At 39.8% G+C, this 17,338-nt stretch overlaps 1 protein-coding gene across 6 annotated transcripts in view; it reads left to right on the top strand.

Annotated features, from left to right (window-relative positions):
• TTC39B (tetratricopeptide repeat domain 39B) overlaps positions 1-17,338 on the top strand; it is a 76,196-nt gene that overhangs the window by 31,448 nt on the left and 27,410 nt on the right. Inside the window, exon 1 of one of the 6 annotated variants that reach the window (XM_075411574.1) lies at positions 2,423-2,475. The exons of 3 other annotated variants lie outside the window; for them this stretch is intronic. The gene's annotated coding sequence lies outside the window, so the exon portion shown is untranslated. Of the gene's footprint in view, positions 1-2,422; positions 2,476-7,113; positions 7,171-11,039; positions 11,113-17,338 lie in introns of those variants that run through there. 2 more of the 6 variants (XM_075411578.1, XM_075411577.1) reach the window with 2 other exon arrangements.

The raw sequence follows: 17,338 nt of genomic DNA, 5'->3' as shown, positions 1-17,338 counted from the left end.
CCTTGGTGAATCCATGCTGACTACTCCTGATAACCTTCTTTTCCTCTACTTGCTTGATGATGACCTCCAAAACGAGTTGCTGACGTTGTCTTAAGATGGTGAGAAATAGCGGTGACAATTTAAACGATCAAAGTTTTATTTTCGTATGTTTGGCCCTCAAAGTCAAGGGGAAAAAAAGTCCAGGAAAGGTGATTTTTGTATCCAGTAAATAATATTTTAATAGCTACACAAATATGACACAGTAGCTACTTCGTATTGTCAATCTCAAGATTTGGAACAGCAGTAGTGAGACAGCAGCCTAGTCTCTCTAATCCTACTCTACCCAAAATGGTTCTTGGATTATAAATTAAGTTTGAGGGGGTTTGAGTGGACATCAGTTATGTCATTCTTACTCTTTCTTATTTGTTGCAACTACACCTTTTGCCTCTGGTATAAGATTTCTCTGTGTGATTGTATTTGAGTAGAATTCTTAGGGCCACATTGTGTAAATTTTTGTGTTGATGTCTTCTGCTGACTTTGAAATGTGCAATTCCACCTGTGTCCATAGCTTCTTAGAAGGCAGGGAGGGGAAAAAACAGGAGTAGGAGGAGGGAAGAAAAAAAAACCAAACCAGACAAACAAACCAAACAGAACATCTCAGGGACGTTCTGCACAGAACTGCCCAAAACTTGGCATCTCTTCCACACCATGCTACTCTTGCAAGCCTTCACTGAAAGGCTGGCACACAGAAAGATACCACAGCCTGTTTTTCTGTGATCCATTGTTGGCCAAAAGAAGTTTGTCTGAATTGAGCCCGAGTATTTGGGTTGCTACTTTTGACTTGCTCTTCCGTAAAAAATAAATTAACACCGTGGCAGTAACCTCGCATAATATTTTTGTGGTGGGATTTCCTGGAGAATTCTTGAGTCAAAATTATTGTGTTGGAATATTGATGTTGTGCTGGAACACATGATCAGCTGATCACATCTGTGTTTTCTTTCTTTAAATTTATTTCAAGAAATTAATATTCATTCTGTGCTTTAATAAAGACTGCATAATGCTATTTGCATTCATGCAACTGAAGAATGCCTTCTTTGAATAACTTCAGAGACTTTGAAAGGGATGTAGATTCTTAATGGTTTGGATTGGTGGTACTTGATCTTTAACGCTATCAGGCACAAATTCAGGGAAGATAGGAACATCCTGATTTTAAACGTGCTGTTTTTTAGAAGTTACAGCTGTCCATCTCGTCTCTGTCCTGTGAAGCCTGTCTTACCTGATCATAGCTCTTGATTTCCTTAGGTGTTTCAGGAAATACTGTGCAATTCTTTCCTAGTATGGTCCACTCTTACTTGTATTTTCAGAAGTAAATTGTTTAAATAGATTATTTTGAAGTATTACTGCTTTTATTACTTGGCATCCATCTGAAATGAGTAAATGCAAATCTGTGGTGTCCTGCATCGTGTTTTAAAGGCTTTCTTTGGGGCATTTTTGTGAGTCAGTCTCAGCTCATGGCAGGAAACAAAGCTAAGAATAGGTGCTATTAGCCTCGGTGGTACAGCTTTAAAGAATACTTTTCAAAGGTAAGGGAGGAAGACATAGTTTAATTTTATGCTGCTTAGCCCCCGTGTGCTGAGCTTTACCATACCTCAACTGGAGAGATTAGACCAAGGGGATGAAACTGTCTATGTTGCAGCTGTTTTGCTTCTGATTCCTGGTTTCTCCTGTTGCTGCTGATATTCTTGAAGATTACTGTTTATTAGCTGCCTCTCTGTGCTACTGATTTATTTTGGTCATGGGACTCTAGCTAAAAATTTGAATTTCAGGGGCAAAAATGTCAAAGGGTTAATAAAAAAAATTATTTTGATTTGTTAGAGTACTGTCAAATAATGAAAATCAAACATGAGTGGTGCTGCTTGCTACAAACTCTTGCATGTTTGATCTGTTTTTACTGCATTTGCATTAGTATACTTCTCCTTTTCTGTCTGACTTTAATTGTAGCTTTTTTTTTTTTTTTTCTAGTTCAGGAAATACTGAGGTAACTCCCTTTTTGCCTTTAAATATAAATCACTTTTCATTCTTCGTGTCTCCATTGTCTCCTTGCAGTTAGGAGTGATGGATTAGAATTAGGCTGCAGCACAGATTGGGAAAATCTCCCAGCATCCTCTTCCCGCAGAGGTATCAGCTTCCAGCATTGACTCTAGCTGCTGCCACTCTAACTGACATTTCTTTTGAATCCGGCTATGGAGAGTGCCTGTGATGCCAGCTGCTGGCTTGTGAACTTCTATCCTTTTATTCTTTTTGCTTGATATGTCATTAATGAAACCTCATGGATATTGAGAAATAAAACAGAATCAGGTTTCTCTTTATGCTTTTCTTCATTTTTTTTTTTTTTTTTAATGTGTGTGCAGTGGAAAAAGAACAGAGTGAACGAAGCAGCACTTATTTTTGCATAAGGACTATATTTACATACCTGAAGTTAACTGAATTAATCCTGTAAGTATATTATCTCTGCCTACTCGTCCCTGAAATCATGAATGTGGTAGTCAGATTTATGGGGTTTTATCTGTGAAAATTTACTTTGGCAGATATATTGAACACTTAAACTACGAAAATATTTTTTTAGATGGACTTCCTTGAAAAGGAGGGAAAAATGATATATTCACAGTGGGTTTATGAAAGAATTGTTTTTCCTCTGCACTTTGCAGTGGTGAACAATGCTTTTAGAGAGCAGAAGCTTCTCTGATGATGTCAGTGCTTAATCAGCTTGGATGCTGTAGGTTGTAGAACACCGCAAGGTATGTATTTTGGGATGTCATGCTTTAAAAAGTGGTAATTTGAGGATTTCAGACTTGTAGTTATTTTCTCCATTTATAGAGTACGTCTTCTACTCTTGGTAGCTGTGCTGATTTAACCATATGAGGTTATATAATTTTTGACTTAAATATAAATGATTTCATGGGATGCAGTTCTGTGCTTTCTAAGTGCTAGATGTTAACTACAATATGGTGTGCTTTGAGAGATTTTAGTAATTTAAGATCTTTATCATTAGCTATAAGCTCACGGTGTAATAATTTCTGGTAGATGGGTTTGAAGTTTAGGAAGAGTGTCTTACTAGGATCACACTGTCCTAATTGTCTCTGGATCTGAGCCCATATTTGTGTGACGCAGTGTTAGTCCCCAAAACATCTGGCCTGATCTGATGTCCTACTTGCTGCATGATTTATTTCTTTTTTTTTTTTTTTCCATAGCAAGATAAGGGGAATTTTTATTTGGTATAAAACTGTCAGTAAGCTGTCGTTCTTTATATATAGTAGCTCTTTCAGGAGGATCTTTTTCAACCTATTTTCTTGTCAGTGTGTCTTATTTAGACCTACTTTCTAAGGGATAAGTTGGAGATTATTTTTTTTGTTTGTTTTTAGTGAACCTCTATTTTCTATATCTACATAGTGTATATTAAGTTTTGGTAATATTGCTGTCTGCCATATTTAGGTGCTCATTTTTCTGCATGGCATTGCCTGTATTGACCTCAGCTGGATTATTTGATATAAACTGTTACCTGATAAAGGGTCTTCCAACATAGTAAATTCTCGGTTTACTTGCAGAGATCTCATGTTAAAACATGCATCTAAAAATACTGTTGAACCACTGAGTTCTATTAATAAATCTGATGACAACCTTCTGTAGTGCTGTGCATTTCAATTAGTGTCCAGCAGAACAGTGTAAAGCGGATTTTTCTCTTACCTGCAAACTGCTACTGCTTTGTGGTTTTTTTTCCCCCTCTGTCAAACTGTGGTCACTGCTAACTGCCTGTGATATGATCGTTTTGCTGTCTGTTTTTAGGATTGCATGTGTTTTGCAATGCTGTGTCAAATTCATGCTAGCGTAGCTTGATACGCTTGAATAGGATTATTTCATAAGCATTTTAGTGATCAGATAAACTTTATGTGCATGTTCCGGTGGGTAAGTAGTAACCCAGGTAGTTGTCATGTCTTGTTCCCACAATATGGCTGATTCGTTATGGAAAATTTGCATCTTGCTTACTGTGCATGTACAGTGCAATTCACTGTTCAACTTAAAAGAACTTGGTGTCAGGTAAAGCTGCTGATGTTTGTTTTTCCGCTCAGGCTGTAAAAACACCTGACTTGCAATAAATTGATTATTTGTTTAGTGAATCTGATTAATGATCAGTCTGAAACTGGAACATTTGTCAATGCTCAAGTTTCTTTTCTTTTTTTTAAAGAAAAAAGGAGGGGTGTGTGTGGCTAGAAATGTACCTGTCTCTCTGTGTGTTTCAGAGGGGTGGATTGTGATGTTGGCAATGGTGGGTGCTGGTCAGCCAGTACAATGAGTTTAGTCTTGGCACTGTGTCTTACGGCACCTGAGAATCAACCAGAAAACCAGCTTTGCCTTGGTTTTCTTGCTTTGTGCTTGTTCAATTGCTTTGTTGCATCTATAGAGTAGTAATAATACATGAGGATACAGCAATCAGTATTTTCTTGTGGGGTTCAGATACTGCATTGACAATAACTACATAGATGGGAAAATTCCACGTATTCACTAGAAGAGACTGTCAGGAAAGTTCCTTTATCTCATCACCCCTCCCTTCTCCCTCAGTCATGGACATAAAGTAAGTGTTGGGAAGCAAAACCTTTTGATCACTTTCTTGTGTTTTGTTACCAGATTCTCATGAAGTGGCACCGTAGGTGCTGGGCTGCTTTCTAACTAAAACAAAGACAGTCCTGTGCATGGCCCCAAAGCTCAAGATCACCAGCAAGACTTACATGCAGAATGTAAAGCAAAGAAACGTTACCAGTCTTCTGACAGGTGGTGGTCCAACTTTTAAAGTTTAAGGTCAAGATGAGACTTTTAAGAAAGAATTTTTGTTTGTGTATAAAGTTTTTGGTGTGTTCGAGGGTATTTTAATGCATTTCATTCATAAGACACTATTAAAAATATTTCTACTGCCGTGGGCAGTAATAATTCCTAAAATGAAACAGTTGTCTCCTGTAGCTAAATATGCATCTGTGAAGTTCAGAGAAGCTAAAATTAGAAATTGCTTTTCTATAAAGGAATAGAGGGCAAACACCCCTCCTAAAATGACAGCAGTCCATCCCCTTGGGTCCCCCCAAGCTTCTGATCTGTGAGGAACAGATCTCTCTTTGTCTCGTCCTTAGATTACAGGTGTCTGGTAAGGTATAATGATTGGTCAATTAAAATATTCTCTTAGTGACAGTCCAATAGTCTGTGAAAAGCTGTCAGTCTGAACTTTTTTTGACGATGCTAAGGTAGAGATAAAAACTCCTAAAGTTGTTCTTGGTGCATTTTCATGCATACCATATTAATAATTTCTGATTTTCAAAAAGGGCAGCTGCCTCTTTATTTTCTCATTTAGTTACATCTTCTCTTCTTGCTGTCTCTGGTTTTTTGAGAGCTCCAGCTCCTTTTCTACAGCTGTTGCTTTTGCAAGTGCAGGTTTTAGTGCTTACTCTTTATTACGTATACAAATGTATGATGTCAGCTAGCTGTTGTTTCTTTTCTGTCTGCATCAGCATTTCTGCCACAGCTGTAAGACAAGGGAGAAGAAAGAATATGATTAAAAAAATCAAAACCAAACACCACCAAAGCCAACAATAAACAAAACCCCCAAAACCAACCAACTAAAAAACTCAATGCTATTAAAGAAAAGGAAGATGCCTTAGTGATGAGATTGCTTGATCGTGCAGAGGATAGTATAGGCACAACCCTTGTTATTATGACTACCATCCAGGGATTCACCGATACAGATTTACAAATAGCTGACTAGATGATACTATCTGTCTAGTGCTGAGGAAGGCACAGCCTCACTGAACTGGATTGCCTGGAAGCATGTCATTTCCATCCTCTGTTACCATTTCTGTGGGTGGCTGTGTGTCTCCAAAATCCAAGTGAAAGCTCGTACCCAGGAAGGGCTTGGGTGAGAACAATGCTGCTTGCCTCTGTCTGCTGAAGAGTGTTTTTAAATACAGTGTTCAGTAAAGTCCCGAGGGAGGAAAAAATGAAAAGAAGTCTGTTACCCTAACGGATTTTGGTATTGCATATATAGCAAGCTGTGTAAACCAGTATCATTTAAACTAAATTACCATTGTTGTGGGTGTGTGTCTGTTGTGTGTTTTTGCATGGGGTTTCTTGATTCTTTTTGTTTGCTTTTAAAAAAAACTGCTTGTTGTTGAATGGATCATGATATAGTAAGATTTTAGAGTAATTTCTGCCTGTTTGCAAATTTGGCTAGCATAGCACTGGATAGTTTTGCTGCCAGTTGGGTTTCCTTAAATGAATGTTTAGCACACAGACTACAACATGCGTTGGTGAAGTTCTGAAACAGTGAAGACATTACGCCTTCAAAGGAGTTATTTTATCAAGTCTGTCTTGCATCAGCATGAAATTCTTTCAGTGCTTCCCATAAGCTGATAATGTTTCCATTGAATATGGAAACTACACAATTTTATTTATCTAAAATTCATACTTAGTATAAAAAGGGATGTGTGCATAATGAAAGCAAATTTTGCTGTGGAGGTAGACTATGAGTAGTTTATTTACTATATGGGTAAAAAAAGTTAGCATTTGCTGTACTGGTCAGATAGCTGTTTGCAGATAGGAAGTGATTTATGTAAGTTGGAAGTAATTTCAAACTTTTAGCCTTACGGCTTAAGATTTTTCTGTTGTGTGATTATAACTGGTGTTGAAGTCTTGGTTTTACAAAAAATGGTAAAATGGCTTGCAAAAAAATATCTGTTTACAGCAGAAAAACTGTTGATCATGTGGTGTCGTATCTTTCCCTGATTAGCTTTAACACAACATCAGATTAAGAATCCTTTTTGTTCGTAAACTGGAAATGATTGGCATTTAAAAAATACTGGGATGCCTTTAATGTAAAGGATTTAACATGCTTTAATTTTTTAGCTGCAAGAAACATCTAAATGTGAGAAATGTTACTTGATTTGATTCCCCTTTTCTGTTTTCCTCGCATATGGAGAACAATTCGTAGCATGCGTACAGATAGAAAAAGAAAATCCAACCTCATGAAGACTTGCCTGATGCACCTTGCTTTTTCAGATCCTGATTCCTGTACCTGACCAGCAAGATACTAAAAGACATGTGCCAGAAGTAGCATAGTGGTGGTGTGAGGGGTGTGTATTGTTCCTTACTCAGGTCAGTAGTCCTCAAAGAGGATGATACATGCTGTGCTTTCATGAGTGTTCCTTAGATTCAAACTTGATACAGAAAATGTTCCTGAAAGTGGTGCATCTCTGCTTGTAATTATTGGAAAAAAAAACCAAAACCAAAACAACCCACAAAAAAAAGCCAGTCACATGCTTGTGTGTTTTAAGCGTAGTCCCTTGCAATAAGAAGAAAATCCTACATAACTAGAAAGCTACTCCCTTTGCTTTCATGAACATTTCCTAATGTTCACTGTGTGTAGGTCTGTGGATTTTACTACCAAGGACTGTGTAACTGTTCAGCCACCCTTCACTGAACTGTCCTGAACAGAAAATGTAGACCTAACAGAATATCTCAGTAGGATTTAGCAATAAGCTCATTTTGTTAGCCTTTACTTCACCTCGTAGGACTGTTGGTGGGTATTTGCAACGAGGAGTGGTACTGCCTGCTGCTCTGTGGTGAGTGGGTAGGTAGGACTCCTGCAACGTGTCTCACTGTTTGTCTGATGAGACATACTTGTGTTGCACCTCGGTGTCTTTGCAAGAGATTGACAAAAGTGATAGCAAATAACATTGTGCTTCAGGGAATGATCCAGATGAGATTTTGGCACATCACTAAGCAGAATAATGAAGTTCGCTCTTATATGAGTGATGGATGAGTGGGATAAGAGGAAAAAGATTTTTCTTCTCAAATGGCTAACTTAATGGTGAGGAGTAATGTGCTTTCAAAATATGAAGAAAAGTATTTGAAGAGGTAATTCCAGATAGCAGAACTAGTAACTGAGCTTTCTGTATGCTTGCTCAGATATGATGGGTACTTCTGGGTGTGTGTTACTATTAATGCGAAAGTAATTGCTATTGGAGATTGCAAGTCTTCGTGGTCGTGAGCTCCACATGTAAAAAGAAGGCCAAATGCAGTAACAGATTTTTCAAGGACATCAACATTCAAAAATGTTCATAAGGAGATGAGCAATCCTGGAAACATTTTGCAGAGATAGGAGACCACCATTTATCTGGAAGAATATTAGATAGTTACTAAGAATCATAGTTCAGTGATGTTTCCTTAAACAGAGAAGATAGAGATGTTTCTTATCAGTTACCCATGGATAGAGACACTAGTTTGCTTTTCCTACATGAAGATTACCAGAAGAATTTGATAGTGTACAGAGGCAAGGTGTTGAATCACAAGAGGAATTGACATAAGTTCGTGAACAATAAAATAATTGAAGAATTCTGATTTCTGTATTGTTATTTTATAGGCTAGGCAGAAAGAAAGCTTTCTATCACAGTGAAGGATGACTGTGTTTTCCCTTTACTGAGGCTGAAGAGAGAGGATAGTAGTACACTACTACAGGAATTCCTATGCTTGAATAGAATATGACTGGCAGGGATCAAGAGATAAGAACTTGTTTATTACCAGTTTCCTCATTCTTAAAGCATGACAGTTGAATATTGCAGAATTAAGAATGGAAGTATCCTTGTTCTAGTGACACACTGCTAATCTGAGGCATAGTTGAAAATTAAAAACACAGCAAAAAGGAGGACACCAGGGACAGAAATCCTTCGTGCTACAGCAACACGCGGTGTCTGGGTCATTTGGGTTTAACAAGTGTTTGGTGATGTGGTGGTGGCAGTTCTTAAATGTTTTGGAACTTTCCTAAATAGTAAGACCAGCTTAAGAGGACATCTGGTACATGTTGGTATGTAAAGCCATGCAAGATGTGAACTCGAAGTGATGGTTTAATAACATCTCTGAGCTGTAAACTGTGACCTTTTATTCTATAGTTCGAGTATAGCTTTTGATCTTGGCTGGGAGAAAGTCTGCCAGGGAGGCAGTGGGTTCCAGCCCCCCAGGACTCTGTTGAAGGCTTGAGTCTAGTTTCTGCTAAGCATGTGTGGCAGTACGTGTTGACATAGAGCTCAGTGCCACATATGTGGAAGAAACACAGTGTGCCTGCACTATAGTCCCCTCAAGAAGCGAGGGAGGGGAAGAGGCATCCCGTCAGCTAAAAAAGCATCAGAATCACCACTGTTCTTGGACATTACAAAGGATCAATACACTTAAAGTAGAGCAGTGTTCAAAAATACCCTGAGCCTCCTAGCCAGGTAGATTCTGGTGAGGATCAGCTGCTGTTTACCATTAAGAAGTCATGTTCTGAGTATTTAAGATGCGTGACAAGATGGTTACTCTTTTTGACGTGGTAAAACGTAAACAGTTAATTATTGAGTATTCAGATTGAAGATATTCATTACTACAAAGGGAAAGATCTACTTCAGAAAGTACAGAAACATTCTGACTAGTCACTGAGTAGCAGATTTTGACAGTTTGATAGGACTATATGATTTACAGTCTTCCTGCAGAGGACAAGAACCACCTAAGAACAATACATTTTAATGCTGTTTTGTCATCATTAACTTTTGGCAGTAAATATTCTAGCAGATACCTGCTTGTATGTTACTCAGGAGTGCTACAGATGGTAGTTTCTTGCTGGCCTACCTTTTTATACTGTGGTTGACACCCAGAATGGTTTTTATTTGACTTTAAGCAAACAAATGCCTCTAAAAGATTATTCTTCTAAGGAAGCTTCCATAAGTGTTAAGGGTCACTTGTTTGCAAAAGTAGTTATTTGCTGGGAAAGTGTGCTCTTAGATGTAATCATAGACTCATTAAGGTTGGAAAAGACCTCTAAGATCATCAAGTCCAACCATCAACCCAGCAAGACCATGCCTGCTAAACCATGTCCCTGAAGTGCCACGTCTGCATGTTTTTTGAACACTTCCAGGGATGGGGACTCAACCACCTCCCTGGGCAGCCTGTTACACTGCTTTACAGCTCTTTCAGTGGGGAAATTTTTCCGAATATCCAATCTAAACCTCTCCTGACTCAACTTGAGGCCATTGCCTCTCGTCCTATTACTAGTTATGTGGGAGAAGAGACCAACACGCACCTCAGTACAACCTCCTTTCAGGTAGTTGCAGAGAGCAATAAGGTCCCTCCTCAGCCTCCTCTTCTCCAGACTAAACAGCCCCAGTTCCCTCTGCTGCTTCTCATAGCACTTGTTCTCCAAACCCTTCATCAGCTTCGTTGCGCTTCTCTGGACATGCTCCAGCACCTCAATGTCTTTCTTGTAGTGAGGGGCCCAAAACTGAACACAGTACTCGGTGTGCAGCCTCACCAGTGCCGAGTACAGGGGCACGATCACCTCCCTACTCCTGCTGGCCACGCTATTCCTGATACAAGCCAGGATGCCTTTGGCCTTCTTGGCCACCTGAGCACACTGCTGGCTCATGTTCAGCCAGCTGTTGACCAGCACCTGCATGTTCTTTTCTGCCGGACAGCTTTCTAGCCACTCTACCCCAAGCCTGTAGGATGTGTGGGGTGGTTGTGACCAAAGTGCAGGACCTGGCACTTTGGTTCAGCCTCATACAGCTGCCCCTAGCCCACTGATCCAGCCTGTCCAGATCCCTCTTGAGGGCCTTCCTACCCTTGAGCAGATTGACACTCCCACCCAGCTTGGTGTCATCCACAAACTTACTGAGGGAGCACTCAATCCCCTCATCCAGATCATTGATAAAGATATTCAACAAGATTGGCCCCAAAACTGAGCCCTGGGGAGCACCACTTGTGACCGCCTGCCAGCTGGATTTAACTCCGTTCACCACCACTCTCTGCGCTCACCCATTCAGCCAGTTCTTCATGCAGCAGATAGTACACCTGTCTAAGCCATGAGTTGCCAGCTTCCCTAGGGGAGTGCTGTGGGAGACAGTGTCAACGGCTTTACTAAAGTCCAGGTAGATAGCGTCCACAGCCTTTCCCTCATCCACTAGGCGGGTCTCCTGGTCATAGAAGGAGATCAGGTTGGTCAAGCAGGACCTGCCTTTCATGAACCCATGCTGGCTGGACTGGATCCCCTGGTTGTCCTTCACATGCCCGGTGAGTGCACTCAATATGAACTGCTCCATAATCTTCCCCAGCACCAAGGTCAGGACGGTAGTTCCCAGGATCTTCCTTCCGGCCGTTCTTGTAGATGGGCGTCACATGCATCTTGTTTTTGTGATCCTTATCATAAAAATACCATCCTCTCTGTATAACCTCCATTTTCAGGAAACCTTATTTTCACTCTTTTTGTTTGTGCCAGATGTGCTTCTAATGTGGGTGTCTTAAAACTGAATTGTTATTGCTACTTTCACGTTTTTGTGGTTTTTTTCCCTGGAGAAGTTTTGCTTTGCTCCCACTAGTAACCTGAAATATTTTCAGTAACTGTAGCCCAGTGAGACTTTTGTTAGCAAGAACAGTAGCTGTACAAAACCAAGTCACTGGCAATTAATGTTGTTTATCAGATGAGGCTGATTATTTTCGCTGTGTTGTAGAAGAGCCAGCAAATAGCTTTAGAAGTTCAAAAGCTAAGTTCTTCAATCCCTATTCATGCACAGTACTGCTTGCACATTTAGGTCCAGATAATGTTAATAAAATGATGTGGAACTCACTTCTAAGTATGTGGTTTAAAATGTGGAAAATATAGTTAGATTAAAGGCAAACTTTTCTGCAGTTCTCCTGTTTCTAGCTCCTGAATCCCCTTTCAAGAGAAGAGTTGGTACAGCATTGCACCAGGGGTGATTGTGTTAAAAGGTGAATAGATCTTCTGCATATACAAAGACAACGGCATGTACCAAGTTAATACTTAACTGTAGCTAGATAACTGCCTTTCAGGAATGCTCTTACAGTGAGCCCTGCCGTGGACAGATAGGTGTTATTGCATAACACATTACATGTTTAAACAACTTTGTTTTAAATACTAGAGCAATGACTTTGAAGATTTGTTTTAGGCTATCAGTTATGCTCCCTTTTTAATTAATCTGTAGGGAAAAAAAGGAAAGCATCTTAATAAGCTGTAAACTGTTTTGACATTTTGAATTACTAATGCTCTTGCTTTGTGTACATCCTGAGGATTGTCATCCCAATAGTGAATATTCCAGTACATCTCAGGGTGTTCAAGTCAATATTCTTATTCTTCCGCAGCTCCAAGTAGTTGATTAGAAGAACCTGTTTACAGCTGCTAACAACTTCCTTATGAACTGTATATCCCTGCTGTATTGGGCCTGTTTCATGAGTAGCTCAGGACCAAGCCCAAGATACATGAGCTGTTGCTGAAATTCAAAACATTTATTCTTTTTTCATAAAAGGAACTTCGAAATAGTAGTGAGAAGGGAACTTGAAAAAATGCTGTGTGTTGAGGAAAGGTATTCTTAAAGTACTTAAAACACCACTGTGTCACTGTTTATTCTGCTTGTAATGTGACATTGTTATCTTTGTGTAACAGCCAATATAGTACGTTTTTCTTTTTTTTGTTTAGAAGTGAACTGTATTCACTGGGTGTAAAATCTATAGTAGTTTCACTGAAGTAGTGTTAATTTAGTCTACTCCAGGGTAAATTAAAACATGTGCTCTTCTGAGGTTATAAAATGTGTGAAGTTTCTGTCAGTTCTAGGAAACTCTATGTGGAGGTAAGGAAAAAACAGAGATTGTCAAAATAAGACTGACTCAGAAGGAGCAGAATATGAGTCAGAAGAGAGTGTGAGTCAGCATTGCTCACTGAACTATTCACCAGTCTGCTAACTCGCTGTGGAAATTGGTTTGTGGTGTTTTGGGAAGAGAGGAGGAAATGTGCTTTTTCTGAGCCTCTGCATAGGAATATTCCTTGTCTGCTAGCGAAGATAACCAAGTTGCTTCTGAGTCAGTATGCTCCTTTCTTCTGACTGGTCTGGTATCAAGTTACGAATCTGAGTTGGAGTAGTTTCTTCTGGTTATGTTCCTCTGCTGCAGGATGTAGGAAAACTGTAGAAAATACATGTGAAGGGTAATTAAACAGGAGTGAGACTCTTTGGTAAAAGGTGATTCATTTACAGAAAGAAGAGACTGAGAAAACTGACTTCCCAGGTTTCATATTCAAAGTGGCAGAATAATTTCTTAAACTTGCTTGATGTAAGAGGCAGTAATGTGTTGACATAAGGAATATTGTTTGCATTGTCTACAGGCTTTGGCCACATGTAAAGGCAGCAGTGTGTGAGCTAGTCTGCAACACAGGAAAAACAAGTGACAGCAACATGCTGGAGAGATCTGCTGCTTACCAGTTTGATAGGAAAAGATAGTTTTGACAGGGTGTCAGGGTTCTGTTTTAAGGAACCTTATGGAGTCACTTTACGAATGCTGATATGTCCCTGCTTATGCTAGAGTTGGTGGTGTCATGGCTTTTGGGAGCCTGATGGCCAGTGGTCATCTCTGGTAACAGCTGAAAAGCCAGCATGTCCATGGCTGTGTCACACAATAAAAATGAGATTTTTTTCCTTCCAAAGGAAGTTCTGGCAGTTGCTGCTTGCATAGTAGGAAGTGTGCAGCTCTATGCAGCTCTACAGCATACAAATACAGAAGATGTTTTTGTTTTCACCGAGATGAGGCCTAGTGAAGCAGTGGAAATAGGACATTGCCCTTACATCTTTATTCTTGCATTCAGAAAAATGGTACAGCAGCGGGATACTGTATTATTTAATCTATTTATTTGCTGTTACTTTTGACATGAAGTGGTAGGATACTTTTTTATTCTTTCTAGGCTGAACCCAAATATTTTCAACTAAGTTTCACCTCGAGTACTGTGCTCACTTTTGGGCCCCTCGCTACAAGAAAGACATTGAGGTGCTGGAGCATGTTCAGAGAAGAGCAACGAAGCTGATGAAGGTCTGGAAAACAAGCCTTACAAAGAGCGGCTGAGTGAGCCAGGGCTGTTTAGTCTGGAGAAGAGGAGGCTGAGGAGGGACGTTACTGCTCTCTACAACTGCCTGAAAGGAGGCTGTAGGGAGGCAGGGGTTGGTCTCTTCTCCCAGCTAACTAGTAATAGGACGAGAGGCAATGGCCTCAAGTTGAGTCAGGAGAGGTTTAGATTAGGTATCAGGAAAAATATCTTTACTGAAAGAGTGGTCAGGCATTGGAACAGGCTGCCCAGGGAGGTGGTTAGAGTCCCCATCCCTGGAAGTGTTCAAAAAATGTGTAGATGTGGCACTGCAGGATGTGGTTTAGCAGGCATGGTGGTGTTGGGCAGGTGATTGAACTTGATGATCTTAGAGGTCTGTTCCAACCTATGATTCTATGATTCTAAGTAGAGATCAATTATTCAATTGCTCGCTGTTATGGATGATCCACCTTCCGTGAGACTCTTTCATGAACTATGTGAATATATATCTCTTGGTTGCTGTTCTCGTCCTTCTCTGACTTCACATGACTGTTCATGCTTCTCCATACTCTGTATAGCACGTTATTGCCTTGTGTTGGGTTTTTCTGTTCTAGTAGTTCAGAGTTCTCTGGCCACCTCAAAGTTAGCAAACATGCTGTGAGGGGAGGGGACCAGATCTTACTTCTGTCTACCATTGATTGATTCCAGGATTGTCCTTTAGAACCTTGAATATTTCTCCCCCCACCCCACACTGAATACAGCCACTGTATTTGTATTGGAAGACCACTGGAGCAAGGGACTGCTTCAGTGCTAATCACAAAATTGCTGCGGTGCACAAGTATGAGAGAGCCATTCTTGCCATCTAGTTGATCTCAACTTTGCTGGATTTTTTTTTAAGGCAATGACTGCAAATTTAGTATTTAAAAATGAAAATCCCCCCTCTCTTTTTTCTCCCGTTCTTAAGAAATTATTTGGAAGCAGCTAGCCATTTTTCCTAGCATGACAGGCAGAGCAAATGGAATGTGTAATCTAACTAGGCATGTACTGAGTGAAACAGTTTCCCGAAAAGCAAATGTGAAATGAGGATATAGAAGCATGGGAACACACAGTGGTGGTGATAGCGTGTTGTTGAGGGACTAACTCAGGTCCTTGCTGGCGTCCCAGAAAAAAAACCAGCCTCTAAATACAGCTAAAAATTTGGTTTTCTGAAATGATTTGTTAGCAGGTGATATTCATGGAATTAACTAATAAAATGGAATGTTACAAAACTTTCAGTCATTATAAATGAGTCTTTTATTTTTGTTCTTTGGGAGGCATACTATGTAAAACATTTGAAGATGACACATAAATGTGTACATTTTTCTACTGGTTGTATGAATAGTTTAATTTGGACAGATTTGTTTACATATTCAGAGTCTGGATGCACTAAAATGCAATTGCTTTCTTCATATTTGTTTTGATAAACATTTTAATTCTGCTTTGCCGAGTAGGAGGTGTAGGATCTTAAGAATGCTTATTTCTGATGATTGTTGTTAACAGGAAACCTTTAACCAGTTGAGCAGGTTTAGTGTGAAGTGCTAAGCCTGTTCTTTTGCCAAATAGGCAGGATGTCTCCCTAATCTAGAGTATGTCGTTCATTTGATCCATGTGCTGGAAGGAACTTTACTTTGGGAGTGTGGAGAGGTGTTACAGGCTGAGGCTTTGGCAGGAGTAAATGCTCAGCCTGGAGCTAGGCATTGTTCTGGATTTAGAAGCTAGAATGTGCAAAATATAAAATGAGCTGGTGGTTGGCTTTGATAGGTTGTGTTGATGTCGTCTTCCCCCCCCGAAGTGTAGAAGGTGTGAATTTGTGATGTGAGGAGACAGAGATATAGAGATGTTCTGTGTGTCTCCTGCATGGTGTTCTTGATCTATAGGTTCATTTTTCAGGAAGGCATGGTGGAAGATGCCTCTATGGTAGAATTGTAAGGCAATTTGCATTTGGCCTGTGGCAAGAGGTGAACAAGAAGTGATGATTTGCATGTACAATTTAGTGTCTGATGTTCTAATTTTTCAAAGATTGTTGAAGTTAGATCTGAGAAGTGCCAAGTCCCTTGTTAGTTCAGTGCAAGCAGCATCATAAAGATAAAAAGCTGTGTCCACTGAAACATGAAGAAGGAAGTTCTTAAACGCTATGTGACCTACAGAGAATTGCTGCTTTCTGATAAAAACTCGTATGTTTGATATACCACTTTCTTTTTCCCCTCATCAAGGAGGAGCCAAATGGAAAGAATTAAATGGGGTATTTGAGATGTAGAAGAGAAAGTGAAAGATTAAAGAGATTAAGCAAACTGTATTAAAAGGGGAAACCAAAAATTGTGCATGATGCTGTTGAATTCTTAGTGAAAATGGTGTCTCATTTCGTAACCATCTTCGAACAATGCCTACTACTATTTTGCGCCCCCCCCTCTCGGTTTTTCATGGAGAGGCGTGTTTCAGAAACTTTTGACATAGTATATGTAGCTGGTGAAATTTGAAAAACAGACCTGTGATTTTGCTCAGATAGACTGTCATTGGGTAGCCTTGATTGCCAACCTATGGCCTATGTATCAAAAGATTTAGGACTTTGAGAATTGAAAAAAAAAAAAACCACCCACAAAACCAGAAACCAGCTCCACTTTTTATACAGTTCAATTACAACACTTTAGTTAAAGGTTTATAATGAAACCAGTACGTTTATGTTTAAATACACAATGTAAAGATTTCTGAATAAAAATAAAAGACCAAATATTTTCCTGTAATTAATGGAACTGTCTGTAAAAAAAATGAATGTCTGGGGAACAGGTTAAGTAAGATTAGCTGGTGTAGTCTGAATTACAAATTGTAACTTTATGTTTTATATTTCCCAGTGCAGTTGAGGGTATGAAGAGTGGTATGTAATAAAAAGCTGACTTTTTTTGTGCCCGTGCAGCAGGAGAAAAGATTCTGCTGTTGCTGTATCTGAAGGATTTTTATTTGTTGTTGGGGCTTGTGTATTCATATGCAGACCTAAGTAAACTTGCTGTACAGTAACTCCCCTGAAATACTTTTAAGAAAATTGGAAGGCAATTTAGATACGTAGCTTACGGGTATTTAAGTGAGAGAACACAGACTGATAGTGGCAACCGGACAGTATGCCCTTGGTGACATAGGCCGGCAACGAAGAGAACACAAGTGTAGTAAATTTGCTCTCCAGTAGCTGTCCAGTACTGATTAGTACAGGCTAATGAAGACTTTGGTACTTGTACCTATAACACTATACAGTAGGGCAAATGTGACCCACGTTGGCAGTGCTCATTCCCCAGGCCCTCATCGGGGACTGGGCGCTGGGGTGGATGCTGGAGTGTGGTGGGCTGGCAGGGAACCCGCACGCGCATGGGAGAAGAGATGGCCGCTTTGCTGATGAGACCTGTTCTG

This window comes from Opisthocomus hoazin, chromosome Z (assembly GCF_030867145.1).
Source record: "Opisthocomus hoazin isolate bOpiHoa1 chromosome Z, bOpiHoa1.hap1, whole genome shotgun sequence".
Taxonomy (NCBI): Eukaryota; Metazoa; Chordata; class Aves; order Opisthocomiformes; family Opisthocomidae; genus Opisthocomus; species Opisthocomus hoazin.
This window is presented reverse-complemented; position numbering and strand designations above follow the sequence as displayed.